Source organism: Barbatula barbatula, assembly GCF_947034865.1.
Source record: "Barbatula barbatula genome assembly, chromosome: 5".
In the NCBI taxonomy this organism is placed as follows: domain Eukaryota; kingdom Metazoa; phylum Chordata; class Actinopteri; order Cypriniformes; family Nemacheilidae; genus Barbatula; species Barbatula barbatula.
Window position 1 is genome coordinate 1,806,052 of NC_136769.1, and position 20,424 is coordinate 1,826,475.

Consider the following 20,424-nt stretch of genomic DNA (forward strand, 5'->3'; position numbering starts at 1 on the left):
TTATCTGAAGTTGGATGAAATAATCATCTGGTATGTGTATAAATAGAAATACATTTGTAACCACTTTGGAGTTGATTTTCATATGATATGATTTTCCTTTTCAGTAACACTATGATAAACTCGTATTTCTTTCATTTCAGCTGTCGTTTCGGACTGCTTTAGATCGCCGTTTACATTCAATACCAGTAAGTCCCTTTTGCACATAAAAACCTCACACTGAAGTCCCGTCTTCACGCTCAACCAATGTACACTTACAAGGACAGTTCAATCAAAAATGCAAACTCATCATCTCCTCTTTTGATTTCACACATGTGTGACTTCCTTTCTTGTGCAGAACTCAGAAGAAGCTATTTTGAAGAACGTTGGAAACAAAAAAAACCTTAGTATTAATAGTTTTTTCCTAATAGATTTAGTCAGAGACACTCTAGTTTCTCTGTAACAGACCGAGTCAAAAGCGATGTTTTTATTAGCACATAGTGTTATCATGACCTTGAGCTACACTAACAAGTTTAACTGTTGTCTACACCAGTAAAGCTTTCATAAACTTACATTCTTATTTCTTTCATTTCAGCTGTCGTTTTGGATCGCTTTAGATCCACCAGTCACTCACATCTAAGCAGTTAGTTCAATTTGATTGTGAAAATTACACTAAATCACAAGTCCTGTCAATATTCTTAACCTTGACGTATTCTCTCTGAATGGCTCAAAAGAGTTAAATGCATTTATTTAGAAATTATACTTAAGGGTTTAAACATATGGCAATCTTGTAAAGTGTAAATTAATTAACATAGCCGATTAATTTTCTCTATGATATTAAAGTTACTCGCATCTTATTTTTAACTTTTACTATATTGTTTTAGTAGGATATATTGTGTTAGTAGGAAATATCATCTCACATTTCCAAATATTCCTTTTGACATTAATTGTAATAATCCAGGACAATATAAATAAACCACGGCCAGTGCTCCAAACAGAGATCCGATCTCATCATCATACAGTCTGTCTGATATGAAGAAACGGAACAATCTGAGACAGATAAAATCCAGAAGAACTGTGGCAACATTGCCAAGATGCTTCAAGAGACCTGCCTGCAAAGCTACATGAAAAACAATGCACAATTGCACCTAGGGCATAATCTGCTTTAACCACAAAGAATGGACACACCAAATATTGATTTTATTTAGTTAATACAAGTTAATTGATAAATAAAATCTATTTATGACAATATTTTTGACAGCCTCCTCATTTTACAGCATTTTTACTAAAGTGCCTAAAACTTTTAACAATACTGTAGCTTTGTGGTTTCTTAAAGCATCGTGGAGACGTTGCCACAGCTCTTCTGGATGTTTCCTACTAACACACCATAGCAAAACATTTAAACAAATTACTTTAGTATTTTGACCAGCTAAAAATGGTTTAATGTTGTAATAAATTATTCATCAACACTTATATACTTCACTTTGAAAATAGCAAAAAGGCTACAAATGACAAAAACAAAAAGCTTCTCAAAGCAATCCCACAGAACCATTTTAGCACTACTCATTTCTTAGCAGCCTAAAGAACACTTAACTAACCTTTACCGAGGGAGAGTAAATGATGACTTCCATGTGTGACTGAACTAGTCCTTTAAGTTCATTAAGACGCTCTCTCTCTTTCTCTCCCTCACTCTAATTTAAGACATGGACAGGAATAAAAAGAAGAGAGAGTATGACAGGGAATGGGTTACTTTCAAAAGACTTATTAAACAACAGAGAACAAAGGAAAATACACAGAGTGAAGAACTTTTATTGACCGATACAGAGAATTAAACTACTGACGCAAATATGTGGGAAGCCACAGATAAACACAAGGAACATGAACCACTGGAGGATGTTGACATTGAAAACCCTATCTTTGAAACAGAACACATTTCTGAAGATTCAGATACTGCGGGAGAGTTTTCAGATCATGATTCTGCCATTATTGATAGCTCAACTTCAAATATGGCCAGTGACATTAAATATTGGAGCCTGGGAAATGGAATTGTCCACAATGCTGTAGATAGTCTTCTGAAACTGCTGAGGAAACATGGATCAACTGATCTTCCATCCTGTTCCCGAACCTTGTTTGACACTCCAAAAATTGTGAATATTCAGAAGAAATCAGGAATGGAGTATTTCTACTTTGGAGTAGAGAAAATGTAAAAAAACCACATGCAAAAATACAATGTAGAGATGACTGAAAGGATGCATGTCTTTGAGTTAAGACTTAATGTTGATGGGCTCCCACTATTTAAAAGTTCAAAAACATGCCTTTGGCCAGTTCTTTGTAGCACCAATGTGAAACCTATGGATGTATTCCCAGTGGCATTAACATGTGGAAATTCAAAGCCCAGCAATTTGGACTTTTTATGTGACACAGTTGAGGAAATAATGAAATTGGAGAAAGAGGGTCTGTGGTACAACGGAAAACACTTCCCAGTAAAAATGAACTGCATCATCTGTGATGCACCTGCCAAGGCCTTCATCAAATCCATTAAATACTTCTCTGGGCATTATGGATGTGACCGATGCATTCAGAAAGGTCAGTGGCTAGGGCGCATGACATTTCAGCAGGTGGAAACTCTACAGTTGCGTACTGTCAGGTCTTTCAGACAGAGGCAGCAGGAGGAACACCATGATGGGGAACACGAAACTCCACTTTGCCAGCTAAATATTGATATGGTGTCCTGCTTTCCGATTGATTACATGCATCAAGCTTGCCTTGGAGTGATGAAAAAACTTATCCTGACATGGATGCGAGGGCCAAGAGAGACAAGAATGTCTGCTGGACAAATAAGTATTTTAAATGAGAAGCTAGAAATCCTTAAAACCAGCATTCCAAATGTGTTTGCCAGACGCCCCAGAGGATGGAAAGAAATTGATAGATGGAAAGCGACTGAGTTCCGACAATTCATGTTGTACACAGGAAAGGTTGTCCTACATGGACTTCTCAAACAAGAGCTGTATGACAACTTCATGTGTTTTTCCACTGCCATGTGCATTCTTGTCCATCCAGAACTCGCCAAGAAACACTGGCAATACGCAAGTGATATCCTGAAATATTTCGTACAACAGTGCAGAGAACTTTATGGAGAGAGTTTCCTTGTTTACAATGTCCATCAGATGCTACATATTGCAGATGTTGCAAAACAGTTTGAGGGGCTGGACAAGTGCAGTGCTTTCGCATTTGAAAACTTCAATCAGAAGCTTAAAAGAATGGTCCACTCTGGAAGAAATCCACTGGCTCAGGTTACAAGAAGGATTCTTGAAGGGCAAAACATTCCCAAGACCACACTGGTGGAGGAGAGGATCAAGTGCACAAGACCCAACAATTTTTTTGGAGCCGAGCAGACTTTCTTTGAGGTAATTGAAGATGATGGGCTTGAAAAACAATCACTCCTATGTAGGGTCTACGATAAGACGGGTCCCATCTACACAGACCCCTGCGACTCTCGCATTGTTGGTTCATATGTTGGCAAAGCAAAAGAGACAACAATTCGGAGGGTATTCAAATCTGACCTTAAATCACAAGCAATCATGATTGACAGTGGTGAGGAGAACAAGATTATATTTCTCTACATATTACACACGGATCAAGGACAAAGCTCAATCCTGTGAAAATTATGAACGTCGATACCACAAGAAAATCATGCAACACCTCCGTCAATCAGTAAAATCTAAATCATGATTTTGTAAAATCCTTTACATTTTGAATATCATGACTTTATTCAGGAAATCTTGCAACCTTGTATCAAACATTTGTAAGTTTATCAATTTAAACCATTCCACACATGCCCCACAAAATGTAAATTTTTAATAACCAAATTATATTTTCTAGATGATTATCTATGCTGTGGTTGAATTTGAAGAGGAGAAGACTGTTGCCGTTGTTTGCAGAAAATGGATTGTGGGAAATGGAAATGTAAGTATTGTTATTTTTAGATTTTATGGTGAAAACAAAGAATATATACTGTATATATAGTGAAGAAGCCATTACACATTTTGAATGCTTTGTGGTACTTGTCTAAATGACCAAACAGATTTTAGGCTGCTATTGGCCTCCATCTGAACCATCAAAGAAGGCAAAAAAGGGAGAACTTCCAGATAAGACGACTTGGAAGCTCTTTAAGATAAGAATTATTGAAAATTTATTTACAAGTAAGAGTTAAAAGCTAATATTATATGTATGTGCAACACACAACAAGTGATCAGTAAACGATTAAGTTTCTGATTAGAATTTCTGATGGCACACTAAGCACATGGCAAACTAGTCTGGTATAAATTGGTATAAAATCACAGCACAGGTAACATTTGTTTTTAGTCCTTAGACTTTGATGTTCTTGCTCTGTTATTTAAAAAGAATATATTTAAATATATTATATATATACAGTATGCACAGGAAGTGTGACAACAGCCAGTGCTCCACACAGAGATCTGGTCGTGTCTATTATTACATTAAGAAAGAGAAAAAATGAGACAGACCAAATCCAGAAAAACAATGTCTCAAGACATTTGAAGAAACTTACCTGCAAAGCTACCTGAAAAACTGTGTGCATGTGTCAAGTAGCTGCTTCAAACCAAATGAGTGGTTACACTCAATATTGATTTGATTTAGTTAATAAAGCTTAACATTATTTTTGAAAGCATCCCAACTTCACAGAATGCCTAAAACTTTCCAGTTCTTTAGTGTTGGGTATCGTTTTAATTTTAGCGATTCTGGTTAGGATTGCGATTCTGCATATCAGTTCTTCTGATCGATTCTCTGTTCAGTTTCCATTATTTTTTGGAAAGAGCAAAAACTAGCATTGCCAGATACAACACATGAGGCAATGCTATTATCTTTTTCACAAAGTTTAACAAAAAATGTTAACGTTAGCTGCATTCATAGTACCGATGGTAATGAACTGCGCATGTGCGTGAGATAAGGTCCTTGTCACAGGTCCTGGCAGACAGATTAAACTGCCGTTCGCGAGTGACTGAAAAAGTCAGGAATCGATAAAAAGAAACGAAATGCATCCTTTCGGTTCCGTTTCTTTGAAATTTGGAACCGTATCTCGATACCCAACCCTAACTGTAACTTTGCAGGTAAGCATCTTAAACACGCTGCAAAATATCTGATGGATTTAGTCTGTTAATTTTTTTTCTTTTTATCCATGTAACAATAGATGGACTAAATGGGGACTAGATGGTGACCAGTTCTCTATGTTGAGCAGAGACTATTGTCACACTTATGCAATAATGGCTAATTATATTTTTTTATTGAGTGTGTGTGTGTCATCAGAAAATCATTTTGCCACTGCCTCAACACGTATGTAGTCAGGCCCACAAGTATTGAGACAGAGGCACACTCTTGGTTATTTTAGTTATTAACCAAAATGTATTCATATGGTTATATAATTAATATTGGCTTAAAGAGCACACTCTCATCTTTATTTAGAGGGTTTTCACATTTTAATTGGCTGAAGGGTTTCAGGTCTTTAATATGTAGCACCCTCTTTTTCAAATGATCAAAAGTAATGTTACAGGTAAATCAAAAGCTGTTTTATGGACGGGTATGAGCTTCTTGTTAAATAATTTCTTCATAAATTAATCGTGTTAAGGTCTGGAACTTATTCTAGGTTTGGTGTTTGCATTTGGAAGCTGTTGCTGTAAAGCAAGTGATACAGAAGCCTCAAGAACAAAGCCAAATTCATGAGACAGATAGCAAAAACATTCAAATGAACAATTTAGTACATTCTGAGAAAAATCTGGATGTCAATTTAACGTGGTGGATGATGGCATATTTCACCATAATGAGACAAGTGAAGATTTACTCATGATGCTTCTGTCTTCAATTACAATGACCAGAAAACACCAGTGAGCCAGTGCTCTAGGGAGCCATACATGGAAATGAAATCCCACTGCCTGAACACAATTTGAATTAAGATGTTGCCTGCTTATATCATGATATATTCAAAGCCATCATTTGTATTCCCGTTAGTCTTATGCAGTTTGATGCAAGTTTAATTTCTATAAAAAATATTTTTTAAAGCTAGTTTCACTTGCATGGAGATCTTCCTGAACCACATGATGTGGGCTCACAGCAACATCTTTCAAATGAAAATCTACACCTATTATAAATTTCGGGACATTTAACATGTTTAATTTATGAGGAAATTATGTAACAAAAACATTCCGATTACTTTTGGTCACTTGAAAAGGGGAGAGCTATATAGAGTTTTAAAGAACTGTAATCCCTAAAACGTTCTGCCAATTTGGATATGAATACTAAATAAAGCATGCACTTTAAGCCATTATTAGTTATATCACTCTAACCTGAATACATATAAAAACCTAAAATAACAAAAAATGTGCCTCTGCTCTGTCCCTATATATATGTGTGTGTGTGTGTGTGTGTGTGTGTGTGTACACAGTATATACATATTTAAATGTTTAGTTCATCATTTAATCATATATAAATATATTTTTAGCAAATTATCATAAAGCCATGAAATACCTGAAGCGTGCTGAGGAGTTGTCAAATGTCGAAACTGATGGAGACTCCCAGATTTACAGGAAAAGACCTCACAAGAGACCAAGCCGCTTTGAAAGTGAAACAGAGGATGGTAAATAAATTAAATACATTGTTAATATAACAAAGTTCAACAGGCTATTTAATAATAAAAAATGTTCTTGATTTTAAAACTTAAACCATTTGAGAACAGTTGAAAATCTATTACATTTTTTCTAGATTTATACAACCAACCATAAAGGTGGTCAAATCGTGAAAAATTTCAAGGGAAGGTGGTGTGATCAAATATTTGAAGATTTACAGATGATTTCCATTATAAAATGTATATTGTCATATTATATCGTTATACATTGGACGGGAGGGGGGGGTTAAAGAGGGGATGTTTTTTGTCATTTTCTTCAAGAAGGGCTATGCCATCCATTTACCACCCCACTCAAATCAAGCCCTTCATATAGTTATGTTACATTAGGGGTTATATGTGTTACTTACATGGCTTGTGTGTGATGATACATGATGAATTTAGTTCCAATTCTCCTTAAAAGGGTCTCCCCTTTAGTCTCCCCAGCAAAGCAGCCTAAGATAAAAAGTGTGCCTGGAAATAAACCTCAAGCTCCTGTCTTCGTGGCAAACAGACATCATGAGCCATTGTCTCAAGACAGTAAGTAGCCTCCTAAAACGAATAAATAAACAATATATACAAAACTACTAAATATTTTTCATTCAATCAACAGACAGAAAAGCTCCCACCCATTGTCCATCAAGTAAGTCTTAAATCATTTTGTTTCACTACAGTAGCAATGAATATCAAAGCAATCATTGCCAATGAAAAACATTATGGCAATGATTAACCAAATGTCAAAGATTGTGAGTTTTGCAATTTGATCTGTAAATAAGCACAGTTTTAAACTGACATGCCCTAACATGAGGCTGATTAATAAATTCACATATTAATTATAGTTACATATATGTAAACAAAGTAGGATATACAGTGGAGAAAATGATTCGAAGTTTTCCCACTTACAAAGAAATAAAAGGTCTATCATATTGATGGTAGATTTATTTTAATATAAAGAAACATTATATCAACCAAAAGTCCAGAAAAAACATTATTTTACTTACTTAAATGCAAATCAATTTTATTACCTTTATAAAATGTTTTTTTTCTGGAATTTGTTTGTTGATATTCTTTCTCTATCAGTTAAAATAAACCTACCACAGAAATACAGACCCATCATTTATTTGCAAGATGGCAAATTTACATAATTAGCAGGTATCAAATACTATATATACTGTATATTTCTCCACTGTATCTACTGGCTCTTTTGATGATATTAACATGAATCTCAGTTAATCCAAATCCAAAGTTTTTGATTTCTTATTTTACCTTTTGGCTTTTAAACTTTTTTTTAGCATCATCAACAGCACCCTCTGAAACAACACCCCAAAGGACTCATGAAGTGCAAGCTAATTACTTTTGTTACATTAACTTGAGTTTACCTTGACTTTATCATACAGTGCAAACAAGAAGAATTTGAATGTTTTTTTCTCAGACTTCCTTTCCAAAAACTTGATCAAGTTTTAGCAGAGGTGCGTCAGTTGCGAGAAGTAATCATGCAACACAACCAGCAACAGGTGTTAGAAGAACCTGTAAATGTGGAGCAGATGCAGACAGAAGAAGATCTGTCAACATTTAGTTTAAAGCTCAGCAAAGAACGGCCATTTAGAAAATCGATGGTGATTACCTTTCTATATAAGAATAGGAATATAAACATATGACATAACATTTCAATCCATGAAGAATACTAAAAATATCACAAATACTGGAAATTATTTTTTTGTCTATACAGATGTCGTTCAGTGCAAGACTCTGCTCTGGGACAGTTGGCCAATCAGTCCGAAGGATTTTGCGGGCATTCGGGACCAATATGCTGTGGTCTAAATTCAGCCTAAAAGGAAGAAAAGGCCCTTCCTTGAACCGCCACCTTAACGTGGTGGAGGGGTTTGAGTACCCGAGTGACCCTAGGAGCTATGTTGTCGGGGGCTATATGCCCCTGGTAGGGTCTCCCAAGGCAAACAGGTCCTAGGCGACGGGTCAGACTAAGAGTGGTTCAAAAACCCCGTATGATGTTTACAAAAACAAGGACCGTGACGTCACCCGGTATGGCGCAACCGGGGCACCACCCTGGAGCCAGGCCCGGGGTCGGTGCTCGTATGCGAGCGCCTGGTGGCCGGGCCTTTCCCCACGGGGTCCGGCCGGGCTCAGCCCGAAGGAGCGACGTGGGGCCGCCTTCCCGTGGGCTCACCACGTGCGGGAGGGACCATAGGGGGTCGGTGCATTGTGGACCGGGCGGCAGTCGGAGGAGAGTGCCTCAACAGCCCGATCCCTGGACACGGAAGCTAGCTCTAGGGACGTGGAATGTCACCTCGCTGGCGGGGAAGGAGCCTGAGATGGTGCGGGAGGTTGAGAGGTTCCGACTAGAGATAGTCGGGATCACCTCTACGCATGGCTTGGGCTCTGGAACCACACTCCTCGAGAGAGGATGGACACTTCATCACTCTGGAGTTGCCCATGGTGAGAGGCGGCGGGCTGGTGTGGGTCTGCTTATAGCCCCCCAGCTCTCCCGCCATGTGTTGGAGTTTACCCCGGTGAACGAGAGGGTCGTTTCCCTGCGCCTACGGGTCGGGGTTAGGTCTCTCACTGTTGTTTGTGCCTACGGGCCGAACGGCAGTGCAGAGTACCCGACCTTCTTGGAGTCTCTGGGAGGGGTGCTGGAAAGTGCTCCGACTGGGGACTCCGTCGTCCTACTGGGGGACTTCAACGCCCATGTCGGCAACGACAGTGACACCTGGAGGGGCGTGATTGGGAGGAACGGCCCCCCTGATCTGAACCCGAGCGGTGTTCAGTTATTGGACTTCTGTGCTAGTCACAGTTTGTCTATAACGAACACCATGTTCAAGCATAAGGGTGTCCATCAGTGCACGTGGCACCAGGACACCCTAGGCCGCAGGTCGATGATCGACTTTGTGGTCGTTTCATCTGACCTGCGACCATATCTTTTGGACACTCGGGTTAAGAGAGGGGCGGAGCTGTCAACTGATCACCACCTGGTGGTGAGTTGGATCCGATGGCAGGAGAGGAAGCTGAACAGACTCGGCAGACCCAAACGTACTGTAAGGGTCTGCTGGGAACGCCTGGCCGAGTCTCCTGTCAGAGAGATCTTTAACTCCCACCTCCGGCAGAGCTTCAACCAGATCCCGAGGGAGGCTGGAGACATTGAGTCCGAGTGGACCATGTTCTCCGCCTCCATTGTCGAAGCGGCCACTCGGAGCTGTGGCCGTAAGGTCTCCGGTGCCTGTCGAGGCGGGAATCCCCGAACCCGGTGGTGGACACCGGAAGTAAGGGAAACCGTCAAGCTGAAGAAGGAGTCTTATCAGGCCTGGTTGGCTTGTGGGACTCCTGAGGCAGCTGACAGGTACCGGCAGGCCAAGCGGACTGCTGCCCGGGTGGTTGTGGAGGCAAAAACTCGGGCCTGGGAGGAGTTTGGTGAGGCCATGGAGAAGGACTATCGACTGGCCTCGAAGAGATTCTGGCAAACCGTCCGGCACCTCAGGAGAGGGAAACAGTGCCCTACCAACGCTGTTTACAGTGGAGGTGGGAGGCTGTTGACCTCAACTGGGGATGTCGTCGGTCGGTGGAAGGAGTACTTCGAGGATCTCCTCAATCCCACCGTCACGTCCTCCATTGAGGAAGCAGAGGCTGAGGGCTCAGAGGTGGACTCGTCCATCACCCAAGCCGAAGTCACTGAGGTAGTCAAGAAACTCCTCAGTGGCAGGGCACCGGGGGTGGATGAGATTCGCCCTGAGTACCTCAAGTCTCTGGATGTTGTGGGGCTGTCTTGGCTGACACGCCTCTGCAGCATCGCGTGGCGGTCAGGGACAGTGCCTCTGGGATGGCAGACCGGGGTGGTGGTCCCTCTTTTTAAGAAGGGGGACCGGAGGGTGTGTTCCAACTACAGGGGGATCACACTTCTCAGCCTTCCCGGGAAAGTCTATGCCAGGGTACTGGAGAGGAGAATACGGCCGATAGTAGAACCTCGGATTCAGGAGGAACAGTGTGGTTTTCGTCCAGGCCGTGGAACGCTGGACCAGCTCTACACCCTCTACAGGGTGCTGGAGGGTGCATGGGAGTTTGCTCAACCAATCCACATGTGTTTTGTGGATTTGGAGAAAGCATTCGACTGTGTCCCTCGCGGCATCCTGTGGAGGGTGCTTCGGGAGTATGGGGTCTGTGGTCCTTTGCTAAGGGCTGTCAGGTCCCTGTACGACCGAAGCAGGAGCTTGGTTCGCATTGCCGGCAGTAAGTCGGACCTGTTCCCAGTGCATGTCGGACTCCGGCACCGGTTCTGTTCGTAATTTTTATGGACAGAATTTCTAGGCGCAGCCAGGGGCCGGAGGGTGTCAGGTTTGGGGACCACACGATCTCGTCTCTCCTATTTGCGGATGATGTCGTCGTGTTGGCCCCTTCAAACCAGGACCTTCAGCATGCACTGGGACGGTTTACAGCAGAGTGTGAAGCGGCTGGAATGAAAATCAGTACCTCCAAATCCGAGGCCATGGTCCTCAGTCGGAAAAGGGTGGCTTGCCCACTTCAGGTTGGTGGAGAGTTCCTTCCTCAAGTGGAGGAGTTCAAGTATCTCGGGGTCTTGTTCACGAGTGAGGGGAGGAGGGAACGGGAGATTGACAGACGGATCGGTGCAGCTTCTGCAGTAATGCGGTCGATGTACCGGTCCGTCGTGGTGAAGAAAGAGCTGAGCCGCAAGGCGAAGCTCTCAATTTACCGGTCAATCTACGTTCTTACTCTCACCTATGGTCATGAGCTTTGGGTCATGACCGAAAGGACAAGATCCCGGATACAGGCGGCTGAAATGAGCTTCCTCCGCAGGGTGGCTGGGCGATCCCTTAGAGATAGGGTGAGAAGCTCGGTCACCCGCGAGGAGCTCGGAGTAGAGCCGCTGCTCCTCCATATCGAGAGGGGTCAGCTGAGGTGGCTTGGGCATCTGTTACGGATGCCTACTGGACGCCTTCCTCGGAAGGTGTTCCGGGCCCGTCCGACCGGGAGGAGACCCCGGGGAAGACCTAGGACACGCTGGTGGGACTATGTCTCCCGGCTGGCCTGGGAACGCCTCGGTGTCCCCCCGGAAGAGCTGGAGGAAGTGTCTAGGGTGAGGGATGTCTGGGCATCTCTGCTTAGACCCGGCCCCGGATAAGCGGAAGAAAATGGATGGATGGATGGAGCAAGAAAAGGAAAAAAAGGTGTTTCAGGACCTTCCCCTTATGGGTCTTATCACAGGTGAGTAAATAATTATTAACAAACCACTATTAATGACAAAAAGCTATTTAAGTAACTTCACAAATCTGTACATGAATACAACATTATTATTATTATTAGTAGTAGAATGCTATTACCTCTTGTTTTAATTATTTAATTGATAATTGCATACACTTGGCCAATAAAGCGAATTCTTTCATTGGCTGTACATCATCGCCAGTGTGTTTTTCAGTCAGAACTCAAGTCACAGAGTCCGAGAGGTCCAGATATTTCATATCTGGTATTTCATAATTGAAGGGAGGAAAAAGCGTCAATCAATGATCATAATCTCAGTCAACAGAGAAACACTGAAGTCATAGACCATACATCCGGGATCTCCTGAGGGCCACTGTCCTAGAGTTTGGCTTCAAGCCTAATCGACACACCTCAAACAGGATCCCTGCCTAGGACTCTCTGTCAGCTGATTTGGAGCTATTCTGATATTTTTCTTGGGACACTGTGACACTTCGTTTAATATGGGAAAATTCATATTTTGAAAAGATGGATGGCAACCCTACTGATGTACTGGCATTGGTAATATTTGACGCATCCATCAAACATTTTCCCTTGAATAATTGAAATTTGCGGCAGGTGTGAGAGGTGGCAGATTTGCAATGTACGCTTTGATAAGACTGATTCTCCATTGATGATGTTAATTAGCAGAGTAAATTATGTGTAACCCCAACATTTCATTAGAGATGACGATGACTCAACATGAAGCACCAACCACAGTTTTTTTCTCTGTACATAATATTTATTTAACAATAATCAAAAAATAGCTAACAAATAAGTGGAATTGGCAAAGAATCAGAATAAGCTAAAAATAAGATGTAGATATGTAGATAACACCTATACCACAGGGGCCCCAAGTTAAATTACATAGTGAATACTCCGCCAATAAGTTGCACTGTACTTGTATGTGTGTAATGACAATAAATTGAATCAAATCAAATCAAATCACTCACACTACATCACAAGAGAAAACAATTTCAAACTCCAGACAGCACTAACGCTCACATGGGAAAGTGAAGTGAATGCATGCCCTTTATAAATTGTTACAACACCTCCGCTGTCTACACACGTGGTGCTTAATGCGCGTTACAATGACAGTTACCATGTTGAAAGCACATTATTTCCAAGTAAATCAACAGTCAATCGTCAATTATTGCTTAGTTCAAGAGTAACTTTCAGCGCACTGACTTAAATTGTAAAAAAAAATTAACAGTTTTGCTCACCTGCGAAATTATCGATGCGTATCCTGTGATTGCCGCTCTTATGATGTCGCTCAGACTTTTAAACTCCGAGTGCTTCCCATTTCTAATAAAATAAGTTACATTATCTCCTATACATTCGTCATGAAACCCCCATATTCTCTTTGTTCCTCGTCTCCGCGTGGGGCATTTAAATGAAGCTGTCGTTCAAGGTGGCTCGATCAGTTTCCAGGGTCACGGCCTGAATGACGAAGAGGCGAGGAAACGAGAAGAAACCTTTTTACTGCTAACGCCATCTACAGGAAAAAATACCCTATGTTCTCCTTTGTCTGCCACACCCATTTCAGTTCGTTGAGTCTCTGCAAATGAGCTGGGCTGCGTTTCCCGATTTCTAGTCTCTTGGCCTGCTACGAATGCTCTAAAGGTACACCGTAGCTACATGTACACCTTAACTACAGGTACACTTTAACTACAGGTGCACCGTTACTACAGGTAAACCTTTCTAGGCGTGTTCACTGAAATAGCCTCGGTCACTTTCTTATGCACCAGGTTACCAGGTGCTGTCCATTGCTGTGGTGCTGAACGAATGGATATCGATCGCTTGAAGAAATAGCATTTATCAGAACCAATAAGATAACTATAAACCACATTGCAAACTAAATACAACCCTGGATATTGTATTTAATTCTGAATAAGTGTGTTAACCTTTAACCCAATTTGTATCATGCCTAAACCCTCTACACTAATCTCATATTATGCCTTCATTAGTCTTCAAAAGGGTCATTTATATCAGGGCTCCACAAACTGTGGGCCATAAAGAGGGGTTATATTCAAATAAAGAAAAACAAATCCAACAACAAACAATTACAGTTGTTTGGCCTCTTGTTGTTTAGTATGGAGCACATGCACTAGTCAATCTAACAATGATTTTTTTGTGGTAAAAGTGTTGTAACCCCTTTTATTTTGAGTAGGCTACTGAGCACTATTGTCAAAACCATGGTTTTATATTTTACCAGTGCTATGGCTTTTACAAACCACGATTCACACACAATAAATAATTAAACAAATGTACCATTTATTTAATTAAACAATTAAATCGTTGTGTAATATTCATGTAATGCTATTCTGTAATGTAGTCCATAATAGAGATTCTTCTGAGGACGTCAGGATTGTAAGGGTTAAAATAAATAAAAATAATGAAATGTAAAGCATTAAAAAGCATTTAATAAACTAAATAATTTAATTATATATTTTAAATATTTTTTTATATTTGTATTGCTATTGTTATATTCAATTCAATTCAATTCAATTTTATATAGCGCTTTTCACAATGTACATTGTTCCAAAGCAGCTTTACAGGGGGAAATAAGAAAAACACAAAAAAGGGTCAAACACAGTACATGAATAATTTAACTTGTTATATAAACACCTAGTAAATGATGTCTAATGTCAGCAGTGTCTTATTGATGTCTTATTGATTATTTTCAGGAGCTTGCCTGCGGGCATATAAACATGCAAAGATGCCAGAGGTTCAGGGAGAAGTATCAGAGTTTCTGAAGCATGTCCCACATAAAAGAGGAGGGCAAAAGAACCTCATGGTATTTATCATTGGGAAAGTATGTGTGTGTTTTTGTGAATGTAAGATTTCTCAGATTAATTGTTGTTAATTGTGTGATTCAATACATTATAAAGTCTAAGTATTAGTAATCAAGAAATCAATTAGCATTTCGATAAAATTACACTTTGCATAATTTCTCACCAAACAACAGTAACAAAATTAGTTAATATTTTAACAATTTTCTTTTAGTTTATGTTTTCTTTTCAGCACCATTATCACAGTCTTCTGTGTCAAATTCGACATAAGACGAAATTCAGTACGTAATTCATTAATTCATGAATCATGCATGATGTGTAGAGCCATAAGAGGCCATAACATGAACGCAAGTTTGCAGTAACCAGCGGCCTCTGCTGTTCAAAACATATATTGCGATTCAAATACAACCAGCTTGATTCATCACATTTTATAATCGATTTTCAACCGGCTCGAGGTGAATCGTTCAATCCCTACTCCAAAATACATTCAACTTTTTTTACGATTTCCGAAATTACGTTTTTAATCATTTAATTTGAACAAAATAAGTACGTACTAAAGTTACTGGAGACTACAACAGTGATCAATTTGTTCATTATTAGTTGTTTTGAATGTTTTATGAAAATATTGTATGCATTTACCTCAAAATATGTTGTAATATCAAGGGGATTAATAAGAATTATGATTTTTGCCAAAATATTGCAGCTCTATGGGCATTTAAATATAGCAAGCTACTGTTCATGAAACTAGTGAAATTAAATGCATATGTAGCAGGGGGCATTTTCCCCCTTAAGAGCATTTCCCCCTTAAGAGCATTTCCCCTTTAAAAGCATTTCCTTAGGGGCGGAGTTGTGCACATGATTAGATTCCCAGGTGCTTTATAAGACCAGGAAGCAGTTGTTTGCACTGGCTTTGTTTTCTGGTTGAGGCTCAAGAAGGTAATTGTTGCTGCTTTGACTCATTCCGTATTTATTGCCTCTAAAGTGACGTACACCTGTGTGCCTTATTTGTAGGCTGCTTTCATCTATGCTCGTGTATATAGTTACAATTTGATTTCAATTGCATGTGGGAATTTGCTCTTAACCTTGCTTTGGGGATGTGTTTTAGGCTGGTTAGATCTCCTTGATGGTCGTGGGGCTGGTGGATGCACGTTAGTGACCCTGGAAAGTGGTACCGTTCATCATTTTAGAGCATCGGTAGGATGTTATGTGTTTTGGGAGTGATTTAGCTGCGGCAGTGGCAGTATTTGTGTAGATGATTTTATATTTATTTGATGTAACATTTGGTTTTTGTTCTCCTTAGGATTTCCAATTTCTTTGCCGCTGCTGTCTTTTCTCCCCTTTTGGTTTTATGTAACCTTTTCTTTTTGTGGGGTTTGTCGGATAATTTTATGACATGTCTAATACGGCTGCGGATGATTGCTCTTAGTCTGCATCAGGGCTGTTTAAATCACAATCGTCAGCTTCCTGAGCATCAGTTTTACTCCGAGAACCAACTAATTTGTTTCATCTTTCAGGTCCGTAGCCAGCCAGTTGAAAGGGGAGGTTCTTTTTTTTCAAAAAGTGGACCTTTTTGCAGTTTTCTCCTTTTGTATTTAATTATGAGGTTCAAATACTTCATTTTGGTGACCTTTTATGCACTAATTTCTGCTGGATTAGCTTGTCTTCTGGTATCTTAACCAGCACGCTTTTGGATGCACCTAAAATATTTATTGCATTGTTGTCAAATTGCTTCCTCATGTAACACTTTTGTCAGTCCATACACAGTTCATAAGTTTAAAGACCACACTAACAACAGAATAGAGTTAATGAACTTTACTGAAATATTAATAATAATTCTTCTCATCATCATTTCTTGACTGTCAATGCCTCTCTGTTATGTTTTATTATTACGCTACGTTTATATGGCTATTATATTGTAGACCAGGGGTCCCCAAACCTTTTTCTGCAAGGGCCACATAATTCTCCCTGTCTTGGGCCACATGTCTTCTCCCTGTAATGGGGGGCCGGGTCGGTTTGTAACAGAAAATTACATGGGCCGAAGGTACTACTTGAATTTGTCACGAAACAGGTAGGTGAGAGAAGACCCCAAGCACAGGCAGCAATAAGGGGTAACAGGGATTTTAATAAAGTAAAACAGAAAACCTGCGAGGGGGTAAAATCCAGGGGATAACAAAGAGAGCAAAAAACAGGAACGAAAAACTCACGGAGGGTAACAGAACAGGAGCGTAACAGAACAGGAGCGTAACAGAACAGGAGCGTAACAGAACAGGAGCGTAACAGAACAGGAGCGTAACAGAACAGGAGCGTAACAGAACAGGAGCGTAACAGAACAGGAGCGTAACAGAACAGGAGCGTAACAGAACAGGAGCGTAACAGAACAGGAGCGTAACAGAACAGGAGCGTAACAGAACAGGAGCGTAACAGAACAGGAGCGTAACAGAACAGGAGCGTAACAGAACAGGAGCGTAACAGAACAGGAGCGTAACAGAACAGGAGCGTAACAGAACAGGGTGCTAATGCTGGGACACAGCATAGGGACAAATCCTCAATAGAGCAGTTACACAGCGCACCATGATGTACGAGAAGGTACGAGAAACAAACGAGCACAGGACAGAGAATACAAGGGAATTAAATAGGGAGACGAACAAAGGAGATAACGATGGGCAGGTGTGGGTAATGAGACACAGGAGGAAAGCTATACTAGAAACGAGAGGGGCGGGGCCAAATTATGAGACAGGAGAGAACGCATATTATGTCCTGATTGACAATAATATGTTTACCTCCACATAAAACACGTGGGTCTGTCATGATTCTGCCTCTAGACCAGAAAATCAAGACAAGAGAAGGCAGAATCATGACAGAATTATCGTGGAGATTTAATTATGATTTGAAATGTATTTATTATGCCTCCTAATGGTATAATAGTTTATTAATAGTTTAGTGCTACTCAACTTCAAAACATATTTTCTCATGCATATTAATTAACCTTTCTCTTTCCCAACCACTTGGCCATTTTGTCTTCTCTTTGAAATGTTCCGATGGTTCGCGTGTCAGTTCTATCGCAATGGTACATTATGAATTTAACAAATTATTAGGCTATGTGAGTAGCTTAGAGAAATTTGGGTCTGAAAGCCAATATTCTGACAATAGAGCGAGCTCCTGATTGGTTAACGCTGCGCGAATTTTCGCCAAAGTTCAGATTTTTCAACTCGCGCGAATCACGCGAACGCTCAATTATTCGCGTCATTCGCGCAAATCGCGCCGCAAGTAGGTCATCGCATCTTTGCATTGCCTTAACATGTAAATCACTCGCGCTTACGCTACATTCGCGTTTGGTGTGAACACACTATAAGGCATTGTTCAGAGGGTCGGTTCCAATCTGTGGGCTGGCCACATACTATATATATATATAACCCCTCCCCCCGCATCATTCAGAGGCGATGCTTCACGTTGCTTTGAAAAGTGTATTGCGAGAACTCTCTCTGTCTGCGCACGCACACACACGCGTCCTGCAATAATAATCATATTAATTTGAAACCGCAACCCAGAAATTTGTCTCAAGCATTGATTAAAACAATGATGACAATAATCACATGAAAATCTGTAAGTCACTTTGGATAAAAGCGTCTGCCAAATGACTTGATGTAAATGAAAAAAAACCCGAGTTAAATTCTGGACCTTTGGCAGTGAGGGGGGGGGGGGTTCGTTCGAACCACCCGAACCCCCCCTGCCTACGGGCTTGTCTTTTTGTCTTTTGTTTAGCGGATCACTAGGGAGTGCTGGCTGGAACACGGGTGTGGTCTCTTTGTGGATACTCTCCTGTGGTGCTGCATGTACACTGTTGTTCACAATTATTTCTCTTTGCGTGTGCGTTTGAGTGCGTGCGTGTGTGTTTCCTTTTTGTTAGGCACGTGTACGGGTGAATATCACAGGGGCAATAGTGTGGCCGGTCAGTCCTCCTCGAGTATCCGCTAGTTTGTTTTCTTTGGGTTTGTTCTGTCTCAAAGTTTGTGTTCTCTATTTTAAGATTACCGCTCCAATTGTGATTATCCTGGTTAAGCATTCAGGCCTTTTAATAGGACGTGTCCATTTTTTATAAGATGTTTGTCAATAAATTGTGAATTTTGTACATTTATTCATTTTGGCAGACGCTTTTTTTGTACTATTTGAGAAACTCGTCTCTATTCCTTTTTTATAAAGCACACAATGAATCTGTGTCCATAATTTAACTTAACTCTCCCTGAGAGGGATTCAGGGTGGCGTAGTCAGGCGATGTTGATTGGGCATCTTAATCTTCCAGTGTTTATAGTGCCCTCGTGCTACACATATTTCCCCCTACCTTTCTATTAAAAATAGTCTTAGATACCGGTGGGTCCCGGATTTAAAGTTTTTACAGCTGGTTTCACAGATGGAATGTTTTTTTATGTTTCTTTTGTTGTACCAACCCCCACAATAACTCACAGATCTAGCCCTGGAACGTTTTGGGGGGAGTAGACCTACGACCAATTAATTAACCAATTAGAATCAGTACGCCTATAGGCCTAATGTGTTATGATCTACGTGGCATAAACAATAGATAATGCAAGAAACAACAGAATATACTTTAATAAGACGCTTTGAGAAACGTTAGTGTGATCTTAGAAATGCGCCACAGCGACCGAGAAAAATGATAAATGGTGTCGATCTGCCACCTACTGGCTCATTAGGCAAAGTGTTTGCTCCTCAGGAACACAAGTTCCTAATTTAACAATGTTAACTGTGTATTGTGTTCATGGCTCTACAAAACTATATTAAAAAAATGTTACTGGTCTTGTAGGACAATACTTCTGCTCATAGCATGCTTTTTTCTTTGACAGACGCAGCTTGGACAGGTACATTAATTTTATGTATTGTTTAAATTATAACTTATTAAACATATCTCGCAAGTTAAACACAAACAATGAATTTTATTCGATTTATGAATTTCAGTCTCTTTCCCTCTTTCACTCTGAAGGTGAGGATTGAAGTTGAGGTGTTGCTTATTTGTTCTTTTTTGTTGTATAGAGTTCTAGTTTTTGTCCAAATGTATGCCGTATATTAGCATTATTAGTTCTTTCTGTCATCAAATTATCATTATTTCCATGGTTTTCAAATACAGTTTATTTATAATAGAGATGTTCGATTATATTGTGTTGTACATTTGATTCATTGTTATTGTGTTCAAAATATTGATAAATTGCTTTATGAAATTAATAAAAAATGTATGTTTCTTTACCAATGACTTCTCAGTGTTTTTATCGGTCCAGAAAGAATCGTTATATCTTGAATATTAACGACACTTCACACACAGTTAAACCATAGAAGACGGATGTAGCAGGACAGTGACAAACACCGCAAGGCAGTCTACATTCAAGGCACAGCCAAAAACAACGTTATTAAACGCCCCAATGTTAATTAACAACGTAAAAGCAACGTAAAAAAAACCCGACATTTTGTCGTATTAAATACATTGGAGAGAAACGTTATCACAACTTTTTCGCAACTTGAAAAAAACGTTTTTGTGTTTACTGGGTTTTGATTGTTTATATCCACCTTAAAACAAACAGGCATTATAATGCAGCCGAATTTTTACAAGCCACGAAATATCTTAAAGCAGCGTACATGAAAAATAAACTTATACAGATAAATACACTTTTTAATAAATGTAATACAAAATGTATAAAAAACAGCAGTCACGGTAGG